Consider the following 15,345-nt stretch of genomic DNA (forward strand, 5'->3'; position numbering starts at 1 on the left):
GGTCTTCTTAAAAGATGAGATGAACTTCTTCATCCTGTGACTGAATATGTCCATTCTAAAAGATTTTAGATACCTTCCCTTAGACTATAGGTTTATAGACAGGCAGTTTGGTTGGTTGGTTGGTTTGGTTTGGTTTTTGGCATGCTCTCATAATGAGAACAGATAGAAGAACAGATCTTAAAGCAGGCTGTTCCTGTGGCTACCATTCCCAGTCCTCGGTTATTTCCCTTTTCATGCCAGCAAGAGCATCATCTTCATTCATTAGTTAACATGAAATGCCCTCCTGAGATGAGAGCTTTAGTTAGTGCTCATGCATATAAAAAATGGATGATTTTTGTCTACTTCAGCCATCAGATGCTGTGGGAAAAGTCCCCCGCAAAAGCAGCAGAGCTTTGAAGGCACTCTGGCTTTAAGAATTCTCTGCTCCACTTGGAATTTTAAGTCAGTAAACTATACTACACAGGTATGGTCTGTCTGTACACCATGTTTTGTCCCTACAGCCAGTCTTTATGAACATGAAGGTAGCCATCATTCCATGGTGAGTGTAAGCTCCTTCATCTGAAGGATGTGGCTTTAGAAAAAAAGAGCTTCATGAGTGTTAGTGTAGTACTCAAAACAAAAGAGGCACAGACTGTACTATTATGGGCTAGTCATTCCTCACATTAATCAGGTGAACTAATATCAGAGGTGAGCTAACTAGGAAACACACTGGATATAAATTTCAACCTGATTTTGTTTAATATATAGAATGGAAGACCTAGGCAGATTATAGAAACTGAGGCTGAAAAGCTATCATGCAAGAAATGTCCAAAGCTCCTCTTCCTCTTCCAGGGGAAAAAGACATTTCCAGCTTAAACATAAAGTAAAAAATATTAATTAGAGCTGTCTTAAAATAAAATAGGTAAACTAGGCTGACCTCAAACTCACAGAGATCTACCTGCCTCTACTTCTAGAACACTAGGATCAAAAGTGTGTTCCACCAATCCTAGTGGAATGGGTTATTTTTTAATTAAATTTTAATTTTTTATATTAATTACAATTTATTCACTTTGTGTCCCAACTGTAGGCCCCCTCCCTCATTCCCTTCTAATCCCACCCTTCTGCCCTCATCTCCTCCCATGCCCCTCTCCTCTCCAACTCCACTGATAAAGGAGACCCTTCCCTTCCATCTGACCCTAGCTTATCAGGTCTCATCAGGACTGGCTGCATCATCTTCCTCCGTGGCCTAACAAGGCTGCTCCCCCCTCAGGGGGAGATGATAAGAGAGCCAGCTGCTGAGTTCATGTCAGAGACAGTCCTCTTGGGAACACACCTGGTTACTGAGCTGCCATGGGCTACATCTGGAATGGGTTATTTTTATTTAAATGGTATAAAATGGGTATAAAAAAATTTTTTTTTCCGAGACAGATATAACCCTGCCTGTCCTAGAATTCACTCTGTAGAACAAGCTGGCCTCAAACTCATAGATCTGCCTGTCTCTCCTCCTGAGTGCTGAGATTAAAGGTGTTCATTACCACCACCCAGTCGAAATAGTTCTTAATATGTTTTTTTAAATGTTTTTGTAGAGTCCAAATTTATAAGATCTCCATTTATTATTTTGTCATATTCTGTTCTTGTTTCTAAACCGACTTTAAAGTTCTTTCTTTGAGTTTCCTTACATCATGGTTGACGGTGTAGAATGCTGCCCTTCTCAGCGGGTGTAACAAGATCTGAGAGACCTTGTTATCGGTAAACCTGTGGCAGAGTGTACTGGGTGTAACAAGAGTCCCACAGACCTCTTGTTTAACAGTAAAATACCGTGTAATTTTCTCTTTCCTTTGTTGACAGCCAGCAGCTGATCTGAAGACACCATGTAAACTCCCCAGGAAAGTGAGATCTGGGGTAAACAAGGCCTCTTTTTTTTTTTTTTTTTTGTCTGACTGGAAGACATATCATTCGCAAATGGGAAAGAAAAGCCCTCATTTCTTAGGTGTCACAAGCTCTAGTGCTAAACTCAGTACCCTTCAAATTTTGCCGCTAGTTGACATGTTCTGTAACTTAAAAAAAAAAAAAAAAAAAAAAAAGTCTTGTTCATTTTACTCTGTGTAATTCTAAGACTCCCCCATCAACTAAGTTTCAAGAAGAATCTGTTCGACTGAAGTCTGTCAAATTTCCCATTATCTTATTATGTCCTTTCCAGTGTCCTTGGACATGCCTCCCTTTTAGCTGATCTCGTTTAATCAGTGCTGCTTTTTGCTACAAAATCCTCTCCTTTAGATGTTCTAACGAATACCATTTTTTCTTTCAGGTACCCACCTTTGCAGAAACACCATTCTATTCTTAAACACCACACACAGTCTGGAGACCAGTGATTGGTGTGAATGCATTCTCCTCCCAGCTGTGATGATCTGAGTCATGCTTCACGAGGTCCACATTCGGTGGCACTCCAGCTTCATGCCATGATTTAGCTGGCGCCGCTCCTCTCGGTGTCTTGTCTTGGTTTTTATTTTGTTTTGAGACAGGGTCTCGCTAAGTGATTCTGGCTGTCCTGGAACTCGCTCTGTAAAGCAGGCTGCCCTCCAACTCACAGAGATCCCCCTGTCTTTGCCTCCTGAGCACTGAGATAAAAGGTGTGCACCACAATGCTCAGTGATTTTCCACTTTGTTTTTCACTCCAGAATGGCAAGAATATATTAAGACCAAATGAATTATTTGCTTATCCTCGGTGAGAAGTTCCTCTCAATAACTTGGCCATCATAAAGAGGATCCTGAATCCTGCCTTCTGCTCACCTCTTTACTTTTGCCCGCTAAAGCTTTTACTTTTCACCTAATATTTGATACTGCCAGATCTTAAAGTAGTAAAATGTAATGATATACAAGGTATGCACAAGAACAAACAGCTGCTGATAAAAGCTCCAGGTTTTCTGAGTTCCATGCTATACATTCGGTTTCACTAAGCCTCCTTTGTAATGGAATCCTCATGAAGCACATTCCTAGAAATCACAGCGCCTTGGTAGCTGTTTCCAGCAATGTATGGCTCACTTCTCCTTGTACCAGAGAGACACAAGGGAATCATCCGAGTAGTCACATGCTCCTTCTTTACCATCACAAAGTGTGTCTGCTATTGTTTATTGCGCTTCTCTGAGGACGTCTCTGTATTTCTGTTCAAGCGAACTTTATACTCTGCTTTGGGCTACTACAGTCACAGACATTAATTGTCAGCCCCCCCCCTTTTTCCTTTTCTTAAAATCATGTCATCATGGAAAAGAAAGCAGATAGATATTCTTAGAAAGAACCTATTTTTGGCCTGTCTGTCAAAATGTCTTAGGATACCACCGGAGGAGAATATCAGTCAAAATATGTATTCAAAATATCTTTAGAATACATCTAAAGATGTATCGTCAGTGCCTCTCTTTCCTCCACTGAGACAACCAATTAATCATCTTCCTCCCCGCCATCTAATTTGCTTATTTAAATGCCATCCATCCTTATCTCAGAATGTATAATAACCATCAACTACATTTCTAAATTAGTGGGCTTAGTTCTCTCTGACAGTGTTTGTGATTATAGAATATATGTCGGGAATTCTAAGATAGCTAGCATATTTTCCCAAAGAAGTTAAGAAGTTCAGATGCCTTGGTACCCAAGCACAATGCTAAAGAATCTTAATCCCCTGGATAACACCTTGGCAACTGCTCATCCTACAATCCTCCACAGTTACATGTGTGGTTTATCTTCTCACTGGTGATAGGTGTCTATAGTTCCTGACGCTCTCCAGTTCTACAGTGCACTGCATCAGTAGTCTCTCCTTTGTCCATACTAATCAAGCAGATGTAGTTCATTTTATATCAGAGTCCTGAATCCACTAGAATCAGACATACTACAGCAGTCCAAACACAGATGCTCAGAGGATGACACATCACCTCTGCCAGCCATCTGGAGTCTTCGAGCACTGACAGGAAAGACTCAGTGTGGTGGTTTGGATGAGAAATGCTCCACTTAGGCTCAGGCATTTGAACACCGCCTCAGCTGGTGGCAGTGCTTGGGGGGAATTAGCTCGCCTTTCTAGAGGAAGTATGCCACTGGGGGCGGGCTGTCAGAGCACATAGCCTCATTCTTCTTCCAGTTGAGTCTTTCTGCGTTGTGCATGCCGGTAAAGAGTCTCATCTTCCTGCTTCTGCCGCCACACCTGCTGCTTGCTGCCATGCCTCCTACCATGGATGGACTCACCTCTGGAAAAGTAAGCCCAAACAAACCTCTCCTTCTGTAAGTGGCCTTGGTCGTGGTGTTTTACCACAGCAACAGAAAGCAAAGTAATACACCCAGAGACCCAGAATGCTAAAATTTCCACAACCTCTTGTCCCTAGAGAGTTCTTTATCCATAGCCTTCTACTCCCAAGGATTTGACTGTCCTCAAGAATTTCTAAGAAAGCATTTGTTAGGAAGTCCACATCAAAGTTCCCCTAGCCTGTGATGCTGATTAACCTTTTGTTTTACTCATTAGCTTTGCTTCTACAAATCCCATTTGAGCACCACTTAAATGTACTCAGAAACTGAACCTCATTATTACTGACTCCCAAGATTCTATCACAGAATTAGGAACCAGGCATTAACTAGGAGTCTAGGCATGTCTCTGCTGATCCGTAGTCCCTTCTTTTTTCTTTTCTTTTTTTCATAGCATCTTCTAATTCACTCTTTTAATATGCTTTCTGGAGTCTTAGCCTGAGAAACTAAGACCAAGCCAGGAGCAGGCAAGGAATTCAATGTTGGTACCCTGGAGAAAACAGGGCTTCCAGGTGTGATGTAGTATAGTTGCTAAAGAAGATAAGTTTAGGTAGGTTTGAGCTGTCTGGAATGGAGTAAGCAGAGGTGGCTTGAAGCAAAGCAAGAAGTCAACCTGGGGTTACAAAGAGAAATCTTCAGAAAGCAGAAGAGCCAAGTTGATCAAGTACAGAGTTGAAGGCAAAAGAATGCCATGTCTCCCAAGACAAGTAGCTTTCAGGTAAGCCTTCTTAAATGCAATTTAAAGAACACATCTGTCCCTATCATTCAAGGCAAAGGGTTTCACTTCCGAAAGAACTTTATCTCTAGGTCTGAGGCATTTAAGAGGTTCTTAGGGACAGCTGTGTCCTAATAAATGTTCTATTTTAGGAGCCTGGCTCTCAAGCATGCTTCATATGATCAGTCTGACACAGGTTAGGAAGGAAGTCAGAAAGCTTAGCAGGTGTTGAGAGCTGTACATTGTCATCACTCATACCTGGGACTCTATTGCACTCAGCACTAAGTTGGGATGGGTTTCAGGCAACAGAGCTAAGTGAAAATCCAGGCTGGAGCTCAGAGTTCCATATCCCAAAGATAGCAGGCAGCAGATGCCAAACAGTACAACATCGAGTATGAGAGGTGACTCAAAATCCAGACCAAATGGAGCATCAGGAAATCTAAGCTCAAGACCCTCAAAAAATACAGGCCAATTTGACTTTCGACAAAGATAGCAAAAGCACATGTTAAGAAAAGCCCCCCCCCAAAGGCACATATTTAACAATCAGCACTGGAAAGCTAAGAAGAATGAAAGGAGATCCCCACCTCTCAGCCTGTACAAAAACAAGGCCTGTTCCTACACTTTTAGAGTACTGGGAAAAGTATGAGGAAAACCCTCTAAGGTATAGATAGGCACAGGTGTGCTGGGGATGGAGCTCAGTAGAAGGGCACTAGCCTTTTATGTACATGGCCCTGGACTTAACCCCTGCTGCTTCCAACACGACAAAAAAGAAACAACAGAAACAATAAATGGGCTTATGTCAAATTAAAAGGGTTGCACAGCAATAGAAACAGTCCAGAGTAAAGAGACAGTCTATTGAATGGGAGAAATTTTTATCAGATATTAGTTCAACAAAGAATCAATATACACTCAGACACCTAGGAATAGTGCTTCCTCAAGATCCAGCTATACTACTCCTAGGCATATATCCAAAAGATGCTCATGTACACAACAAGGACATTTGCTCAACCATGTTTGTAGCAGCTTTATTCGTAATAGCCAGAACCTGGAAACAACCCAGATGTCCATCAGTGGAGGAATGGATACAGAAATTGTGGTACTTCTACACAATGGAATACTACTCAGCAATTCAAAACAAGGAAATCATGAAATTTGTAGGCCAATGGTGGGATCTAGAAAAGATCGTCCTGAGTAAGGTATCCCAGAAGCAGAAAGACACACATGGTATATACTCACTTATAAGTGGGTACTAGATCTATAAGATAGGATAAACATACTAAAATCTGTACACCTAAAGAAGATAAACAAGAAAGAGGACCCAGGGTAAGATGATCAATCCTTAGAAAGGCAAATGGGATGGACATTGGAAGTAGGAGAAAACAAGTAACAGGACAGGAGACTACCACAGAGGGCCTCTGAAAGACTCTACCTAGAAGTGTATCAAAGCAGATGCTGAGACTCATAACTCATAGCTTTGGCAGGGTGCAGGGACTCATATGAAAGAAGGAGGAGTTAGTATGACCTGGAGAGGACAGGAGCTCCACAAAGACCAAATATATCTAGGCACAGGGGTCCTTTATGAGACTGAGTCTCCAATCAAGGACAATGTATGGCTATAACCTAGGACCCCTGCTTGGAGGTAGCCCATAGTAGCTCATTATCCAAGTGGATACCCTAGTAAGGGGAACAGGGACTATTTATGACATGAACTCAGTGGCTGGCTCTTTGACACCCCCTCAAGGAAGGAGCAGCCTTGCTAGGCCACAGAGGAGGACATTGCAGCCAGTCCTGAAGAAACCTGATAAGCTAGGGTTAGATGGAAGGGGAGGAGGACCTCCCCTATCAGTGGACTTGGAAAGGGGCAGGGAGTAGATGAGGGAGGGAGGGTGGTATTGAGAGGGAATGAGGGAGGGGGCTACAGCTGGGCCACAAAATTAATAAACTGTAACTAATGTTAAAAAATAAAATAAAAAAGAATCAATATTCAGACTATATAAAGAATTCAAGAATATAAAAATTGAAAGAATGAATGATCCAACCAATAAATGGACGGTGAACTAAACAGACAATACAAAGGGGAACCCCTGCTGTAAGTACCTGGGAGGCTCCATTCCTGTTCAGAAACCCTAAGGGGACTGCGTCCCTGAGAGACTCCAATACAGAGATGAGCACACTGTGTCCAGAAAGCTCCAATCACACCCATCACAGGGCGGCGCCAGTGCGGGACTTCACTCCACTGAGCATAGCATACCCGGGTGATCCCTGCCCAGCCCAGCCCATCATCCCAGAGAGGACTGCACATCTGAGAGTCCGCACAGAAGACACCAGCCCTTCCCATAACAGAGCAGAGTGTGCCTTTAGCCCACAGGTTAAACCCATAATAAACAACAGTGCGAGATTTCAGTATCTTAGCTGTTCTTGGAGAACAACCAGCAAATATGAGGACCAGGGTTCATATCTTTAGCACACACACACAAATGCCAGGTAGACATGGTGGCTGCCTGTAATGCTTTGAAGGCAGAGAGAGGTGATCCCTGGAGTAAGCCAGCTGACTAGCTAGACTAGCCCTATTGGCAAGCTGTGGATTAAACTGAGAGACCATGCCTAGGTAAATAAGATAGGAGAGTGACTGAAGAAGGCTCCTAGCATCACCCTTGGGCCACCCCAATCATACACATGCAAACATGCACACATAGACATAAAAAAATCAGAGATCCTGAATAACTTCATGACACACCTTAGAGATGTAGAATAACATAGGCCAAGTCCCAACTCGGTAGACAGAAAGAAATGATAGATAAGGGCAGAAGTTAAGGAAATGAAGAAATATACATAACCTACGACAGAGCTACTCACAAATCCATGTTTGTTTCTCTATTCACAATAGCTAAGAGGTCAGGGAAAATCATGAGCTGATGAGCAGTTAATAGAAATGCGGCCCATACACAATGGCATCCTATGAATCCATAAGGAAAATGAGATTATGGTTTTGCAGGAAAATGAATGGGACTGGAAAATATTGTACCGAGCTAACACAGGCCCACACAGGCAAGGAGTGCTTGTTTTCGCTCACACGTGGGTCCTAGCGCCAGATCTTTAGATTCCTGTGTTGAAGTGGGACAGAATGCCTGCAGAGGAGAAGGAGTAAGAAAGACACCACAAGGAGTTGGGGAAAGAGACCTTAAAGTGGGGGTGGGGTGGGAAAATCCATATGATAGGAAAGTAGAAAGAGAATACTAGACATAGAAAGTTTAAAATGGAGATGGGGGGGTGTGGGGTAAAGGTGGGGGTGGCTAAACTGAGACTGAGTATGTTCGAAAAAACCCTGTAGGAGCCCATTACTTTAGAAGTTAACTAGACACACACACTCACACTTTTAAAAGAAAATACACTGCATGCATGATGTGTATCTAGTGACATTCCCAGAAACCAGGATTTTTAAAAAAATCTCAGTGCCCAAGATATTGGCTGTGGAGTTTCTAGGAGCTCCCAAAGCACCGTAAGCTCCTGCCATTACTTCTGGTGACCAACAAGAACCGGATGTGAGACCCTATCGCTGAAGGTACCACACAATTTGGCTGCCTAATACAGAGGAATTAAGACCCAACTGAGCTGGAGGTTCCTCCCGTGCTGGCTGGATTTCATAGACCCAGAAGTTACTGTGCGGCTTCTTGGGGGAGAAGGGAGCCATCCATGGCCTTACCCACCTACGGACACTGTGTTCTACATGTTGACATCAGATAAGACGTACCTGTTGAAGACATACACACTGCCAGATAAGATATGTCCACTGCCAGGTAAGAGATAATCTGTGCCAGGTAAGAGATGCCCACAGCAAAGTAAGTTGTACCCGCTGGCACAAGAGTTGTGTAACTGCTTTGGGGGTTAATTCCATTTTCTCATGGAATTGAGGCATCACATTCAGCTTCAAAAAAATTTATTTTAAAACAAGTTAAGTCAGGAACTCAAACAATTGTTCCCATTTTGTTTGATGTGGATGGGGGCTTGCCTGCATGTTTATCTGTGCACCACAAGCATGAACTGCCCGCAGGGGCCGGAAAAGGGAACTAATGCCCGGAAGTAGGGACGACTGCCCGGAAGTGGAGTAGCAGACCGTTGTGAGGCGCCACGTGGTGAAAGCTGAGTTGGGTCCTCTGGAAGAGCAGCCAGCGGTTCTACTGGGCGGTCTCTCCAGCTCCTCAAACACATATAAAAAGCAAACGTTCTAACACAGTATATAGTCCAAATGTAAGCACGAATACGTGCTTACAGGGTGTGGAAAGCAGTAAAATGTCTCAAGCCTTTGTTTCCTGTAATTAGATCACCACGTTTTTAGAAGACTTCGTCGACCCAGTAGAAACACTGCAAAGCAGAACGCACGCTAGTGTGGAATTTGAGCCGGGGTGTTTCGGGAAGCTTCCATCGGCGCCGTGTGGTGTGAAAGCACGCACACAAACAGGGCGGATGCTGTGTGTACAGCACCAACACTAGGGAAGCTGGGAGCCACAACACGGGCAAGCTCTGCCAGAAGGAGCGTCACACGCTTCATTCTGAATGAAGCTGGGGCTGCTGCGCATACAGACACCTTCTACAGCTGCCACGGTTTCCTTTCCTTCCCCACCCCCTCATCCCAGCACCCTCCCAGTGTGCTCAGGCCGGTGGTTCAGGGTTCAGTCTCTGTGAGCCTCCAAGGGCCCAGGTTAGTTTTCTCAGTAGGTCTTCTTGTGATGTCCTTGACCCCTTGCTGCTTCTATCCTTTCCCCCACTCTTCCCCCTAAACTCCCCAAGTCAGGCCTATTGTTTGACTCCGCATCTATTTCCACCAGCTGCTGGATATCCGAAGGCTCTCAGATGACAGTTGCGCTAGGCTCCTGTCTGCAAGCATAGCAGAGTATCATTCATAGTGACAGGGGTGGGCTCTCTCCCACGGGGTGGGGCTCAGGTTAGGCCAGTCATTGGTTTGCCATTCCCTCAATCTCTGCTCCGTCTTAAGCCCTACATTTCTTGGAGGCAAGACACGTTTTGGGTGGAAGGTTTTATGGGTGGGTTGCTGTCCCCAATCCTCCCCTGGAAGTCCCACCTGGCTACAGGAGGCGGTCACTTCAGGCTCCTTAAGCCCAGCAGCTAGGAATCGCAGCTAGGATCATCTCCATAGACTCCTGGGAGCTTTCCCTGTCCGAGATGCCCCTCCCCCGCAACTCCCAATTTCTGTTCTCTTTCCTTCCTCCCACTCCACCCTCCTTTCCCTCTCCACACCCTTTCCCACCCACTTTGCTCTATCCATCTACTTCAGATGTCTGTTTTTATGCCAATACCATGCCATTTTTATTACTAGTGCTCTGTAATACAGCTTGAAATCAAGGATAATGATACCTCCAGAAGTTCTTCTATTGTACAAAATTGTTTTAGCTCTTCTGGGTTATTTTCTTTTTCTAAATGAAGCTGAATAGTCCTCTTTCAAGGTCTGTAAAGAAATGTGTTAGAATTTTGATGGGAATTGCATTGAATGTGCAGATTGCTTTTGGTAGGCTGGTCATTTTTACTATGTTAATCCTACTGATCCATGAACATGGGAGATCTTTCCATCTTCTAATATCTTCTTCAACTTCTTTCTTCAAAGGCTTGAAGTTCTTATTATTCAAGCCTTTTAGTTTTTTGGTTAGAATTACACCAAGAGTTTTTATATTATTTGTGGCTACTGTAAAAGATGTTGTTTTCTTAATTTCTTTCTTAGCCCCCTTATTGCTTTTATAAAGGAGGACTACTGATTTTTTATTTTTTAGTTTATTTTGTATCCAGCCACTTTGCTGAAGGTGTTTATCAGTGGTAGGAGTTCTGTGGTGTAATTATTGGGGGCACTTATGTATACTATCATATCATCTGAGAACAGTAATACTTTGACTGCTTCCTTTCCAATTTATACCCCTTTGATCTCCTTTAAGTTGTCTTATTGCTCTCGCTAAAACTTCAAGTACTATATGGAATAGATACAAAGATAGTAGGCAGCCTTGTCTTGTCCCTGATTTTAGTGGAAATGCTTTAAGTTTCTCTCCATTTAATTTGATGTTGGCTATTGGCTTGCTGTATATTGCCTTTATTATGTTTAGGCATGTGTCCTAATTTAGATATGTATCCTTGATCTCTTCAAGACTTTTAACATGAAGGGGTATTAGATGTTGTCAAAGGCTTTTCAGCATCTAAAGAGGTGATCATGTGGTTTTTTTTTTCTTTAAGTTTGTTTATATGATGAATTTTTATATGTTGAACCACCCCTGCATCCCTAGGATGAAGCCTACTTGACCATGGTAGATGATATTTTTGATGTGTTCTTGGATTTTGTTTGTGAGTATTTTTATTGAGTATTTTGGCATCAATGTTCCTAAGGGAGACTGGCCTGAAATTTTCTTTCTTTGTTGGGTCTTTGTGTGGTTTAGGTATCAGAGTGACTGTGGCCCTCATAGAATGAGTTTGGCAATATTCCTTCTGTTTCTATTTTGTGGGATAGTCTAAGAAGGTTTTAGCTCTTGTTTAAAGGTCTGGTAAAATTCTGCACTAAAACCATCTGACCCTGAGCTTTTTGGGGGGCTTGGGTGAAGACTTTTGATGACTGCTTCTATTTCCTTAGGGGTTATAGGTTTATTTAAAATTTTTAGATGATCTTCATTTAATGTTGGTAAATGGTATCGATTAAGAAAATCATCCGTTTTGTTTAGATTTTCCAATTTTGTGGAGTATGGGTTTTTGAAGTAACACCTAATGATTCTTTGAATTTCCTGAAAGTCTGTTGTTATGTTGCTTTCTCATTTCTGATTTTGTTGATTTGGATAGTGTCTCTGCTTTTTGGTCAGTTTGGCTAACGGTTTGCCTATCTTGTTGATTTCCTCAAAGAACTAGCTTTTGGTTTTGCTGACTCTTTGTTTTGTTATCTTTCTTTCTAATTTGCTGATTGCAGCTCTGGGTTTGATTATTTCTTGCTGTCTACCCCTCTTGGTGTGTTTGCTTCTTTTGTTCTAGAGCTTTCAGGTGAGCTGTTAAGTTGCTCATACGGGATGTCTCCAATTTCTTTATGAAGACACTTAGTGCTATGAAATTTCCCCCTTAGCACTGCTTTCATTGTGTCTTTAAATTCGAGTATGCTGTGCTTTCATTTTCATTGCATTTCTAGGCTGCAATTTCCTCCCTTTATTTCCTTTATTTATTTCCTTCCTTTATTTCCTCTCTGACCCAATGGTCACTGAGTAGAAAGTTGTTCAGTTTCCATGAGTATTTAGGCTTTCTGTCATTGTTTAAGTTAAGCTTTAATACATGGCAGTCTGATAAAATACAAGATGTTATCTCAATTTTCTTGTATCTGTTAAGGCTTGCTTTGTGGCCAAGTATGCAGTCAGTTTTGGAGTAGGTCCCATAAGAGGCTGAGAAAGAGGTAGATTGTGTTTGGATGGAATGTTCTATGGATATCTGTTAGGTCCATTTTTATTCATACAGTGGTTTAGTTACATTATTTCTCTGTTTAATTTCTGTCTCAATTACCTTTCTTTTGATGAGAGGTGTTTCAGTCTCCTACTATTAATGTGTGAGGTTTGATGTGTGATTTAAGCTTTGGTAATATTTCTTTTACAAATAGGGTGCCCTTGCATTTGGGGCATATATGTTCAGAACTAAAATGCCATCTTGGTTGATTTTTTCTTTGATGAGTATGAAGTGTCATTTCCAATATCTTTTGATCAAGTTTGCTTGAAAGTCTATTTTATTAGACATTAAAATGGCTACTCCAGCTTGCTTCTTGGGTCTGTTTGTTTGGAGAACCTTTTTCCAGCTCTTTATTTTGAGGTAATGTCTACCTTTGTTGCTGAGGTGTGTTTCTTGTGTGCAGCAGAATGATAGATCCTGTTTCCCTATCCATTCTGTTAGCCTGTTTTCCTTTTTATTAGGGAATTAATTCCATTGATGCTGAGAGATATTAATGACCAATGATTATTAATTCCTGTTATTTTGATATTGGTGGTATTAGTGTACATGTGTTTGTGTCTGCTTCCCTTTTGTTTTTGCTGGTGTGAAATTATTTATTTCCTGTGTTTTCTTGGATGTAGTTACCCTCCTGGGGATGTAGTTTTTTCCTTCTAGTATTTTCTCTATGGCTGAATTTGTTTACAAATATTGCTTGAATTTGGTTTTGTCTTGGACTATCTTGTTTTCTCTATCTATGGTGACTGAGAGTTTTGCTAGATATAATAGTCTAGGTTAGCTTCTGTGGTCTCTTAGAGGCTGCAAGACATTCTTGTTGAGACGTTGGGTGTACTTCTGATAGATCTGCCTTTGTAAGTTACTTGGCCTTCTTTACTTGAAGTTTTCAATATTCTTTCTTTGTTCTATAGATTTAGTGTTTTGATTATTATGTGGTGGGAGAATTTTCTTTTCTGGTCCAATCTAATTGGTTTTCTGTATGCTTTTTGTATGTTTATAGGCATTTCTTTTCTTAGTTTGGGAAAATTTTCTTCTATGATTTTTGTCTGGTCCTTTGAGCTAGAGCTCTCCAACCTTCTTCTATTCCTATTATCCTTAGGGTTTTTTCATAGTATCCCACATTTTCTGGATGTTTTATGTCAGGAATTTTTATATTTAACATTTTCTTTGACTGCTGTATCAGTTTATTCTATTGCATCTTCTATGTCTGAGATTCCCTCTTCCATCTCTTCTAATCTGTAGGTGATGCTTGTGTCTGTTGTTCCTGTTCTCTTCCCTGGGTTCTTCATCTGCTGCATTCCCTCAGTTTGTGTGTGTGTGTGTGTGTGTGGTTGTGTGTGTTTTCTTCTACTTCTATTTTCAGGTCTTGAACAATTTTAATCATTTCCTTCACTTGTTAATTGTATTTCTCTGTATTTCTGTAAGAGATTTATTGGCTTCTTTTTTAAAGGCTTCTACCTGTTTGATTGCATTTGTCTGTATTTCTTTAAGATATTTATTTCCTCTTTAAAGGCCGCTATCATCTTTATAAGGTTGGATTTAAGGTCACCTTCTTGTAGGATATCCAAGGCTTGCTGTAATAGGATACATGGGCTCTAGTGGTGTCATATTATCCTGGCACTTGTTGATTGTGTTCTTACACTGTCCTTTAGCCACCTGGTTTGCCCTGGTGTTGCCTGGATGTTTCCACTGCACAACTCCTCAGGGAGGCAGGCAAAGCCTTGGGCTTGTCAATGCAGTTCAGGGAACAGCCAGTTGCTCACCTCTGGCAGATGAGCCTCAGGTGGCCCTGAATGTTCCCGCAGGCCTCTTCATGAAGGGAAGGAATACAGTGGTCCTGATAATGGAGCTCAGGGGACAGAATAGCTCACCTCTGCTGTCTGTGCCCCAGGTGGATCAGGCAGGTAGGGAATTGGCGGGGAGGACTCTACGTTGAAAGGTGGCAGTGGTGTCACAGGCCTCCTTGGGATGGTGGGCAATGAGGGTCAGGGATCAGGGCCATTGTGCAGCTCACCCCTCCCCATACTGACTTCCACATTAAGATGCTGCAAAAATACCATTGTACACTGGATTATTCAGAGTGCCACAGCCTAACCATATGGCACCATGTAACATCATTTGGGATAGGTGGAGTAGGGATGTAATTTACAGTACTCTGTTCGCATGGTATCTGTGCATAGTGGAAAGGGAAGAGCCAAAGGCAGTTCAGGAGGAGGAAGGCTTAGACATTTTCTTTTTATTTGACTCGGTGCACAAAGGGAAGCAGTAAAATTAGTCAATATTTAAAATGCTGTAACTAAAGCTATTGAAGACTGAAGAATGAACATGAGAAGGAAAAAAAGGAATCTTGGGTTTATTTTTTTACCTGTCTTTGAGCCCATTTTTACCCATTTTAATCTCAATATACTGGTCTCTATATAAAGTGTGACTCAAGATAATTTGTATCGTGATGATAATAGAACTAAATTGTGCTCTTTAAAATTAAGAATGTTTCACGCAAAAAAAAAAGTCAGATGCATTTGTCAGCTGCTGTAATCACTTTCAAATCAGCAGATAAGCCTTAACAATTTGATTTCCAGTTGGAACTGCACAGTTCATAAGATCATAATTAAGCTAATGAGAGCGTTACATATTAGTGGGTTTTTGTCAGTTGAAGATTAGTCATCTTGGAGTAATGAGCTTTTATAAATTTCAGCCTTGGGATGCTTAATATTCTTATTATCAGCAGAGGGGCACTGGCTCCAGTCCTTTAATTAGCTGCTAACAAATGATGAGACAAGCTTTGTTCAAGCTCAGATTTCTTGTTAATATTGCTATTGTGACTGCACTGTGCTCTGACTCTCCAGTCTTTATGTCCCAGATTATTATTTTTTTTAATTTCCCAGATTCTTAATTTTTTTTTC

Source organism: Psammomys obesus, unplaced genomic scaffold (genome assembly GCF_907164565.1).
Source record: "Psammomys obesus unplaced genomic scaffold, mPsaObe1.curated_primary_1811, whole genome shotgun sequence".
Classification (NCBI taxonomy): Eukaryota; Metazoa; Chordata; class Mammalia; order Rodentia; family Muridae; genus Psammomys; species Psammomys obesus.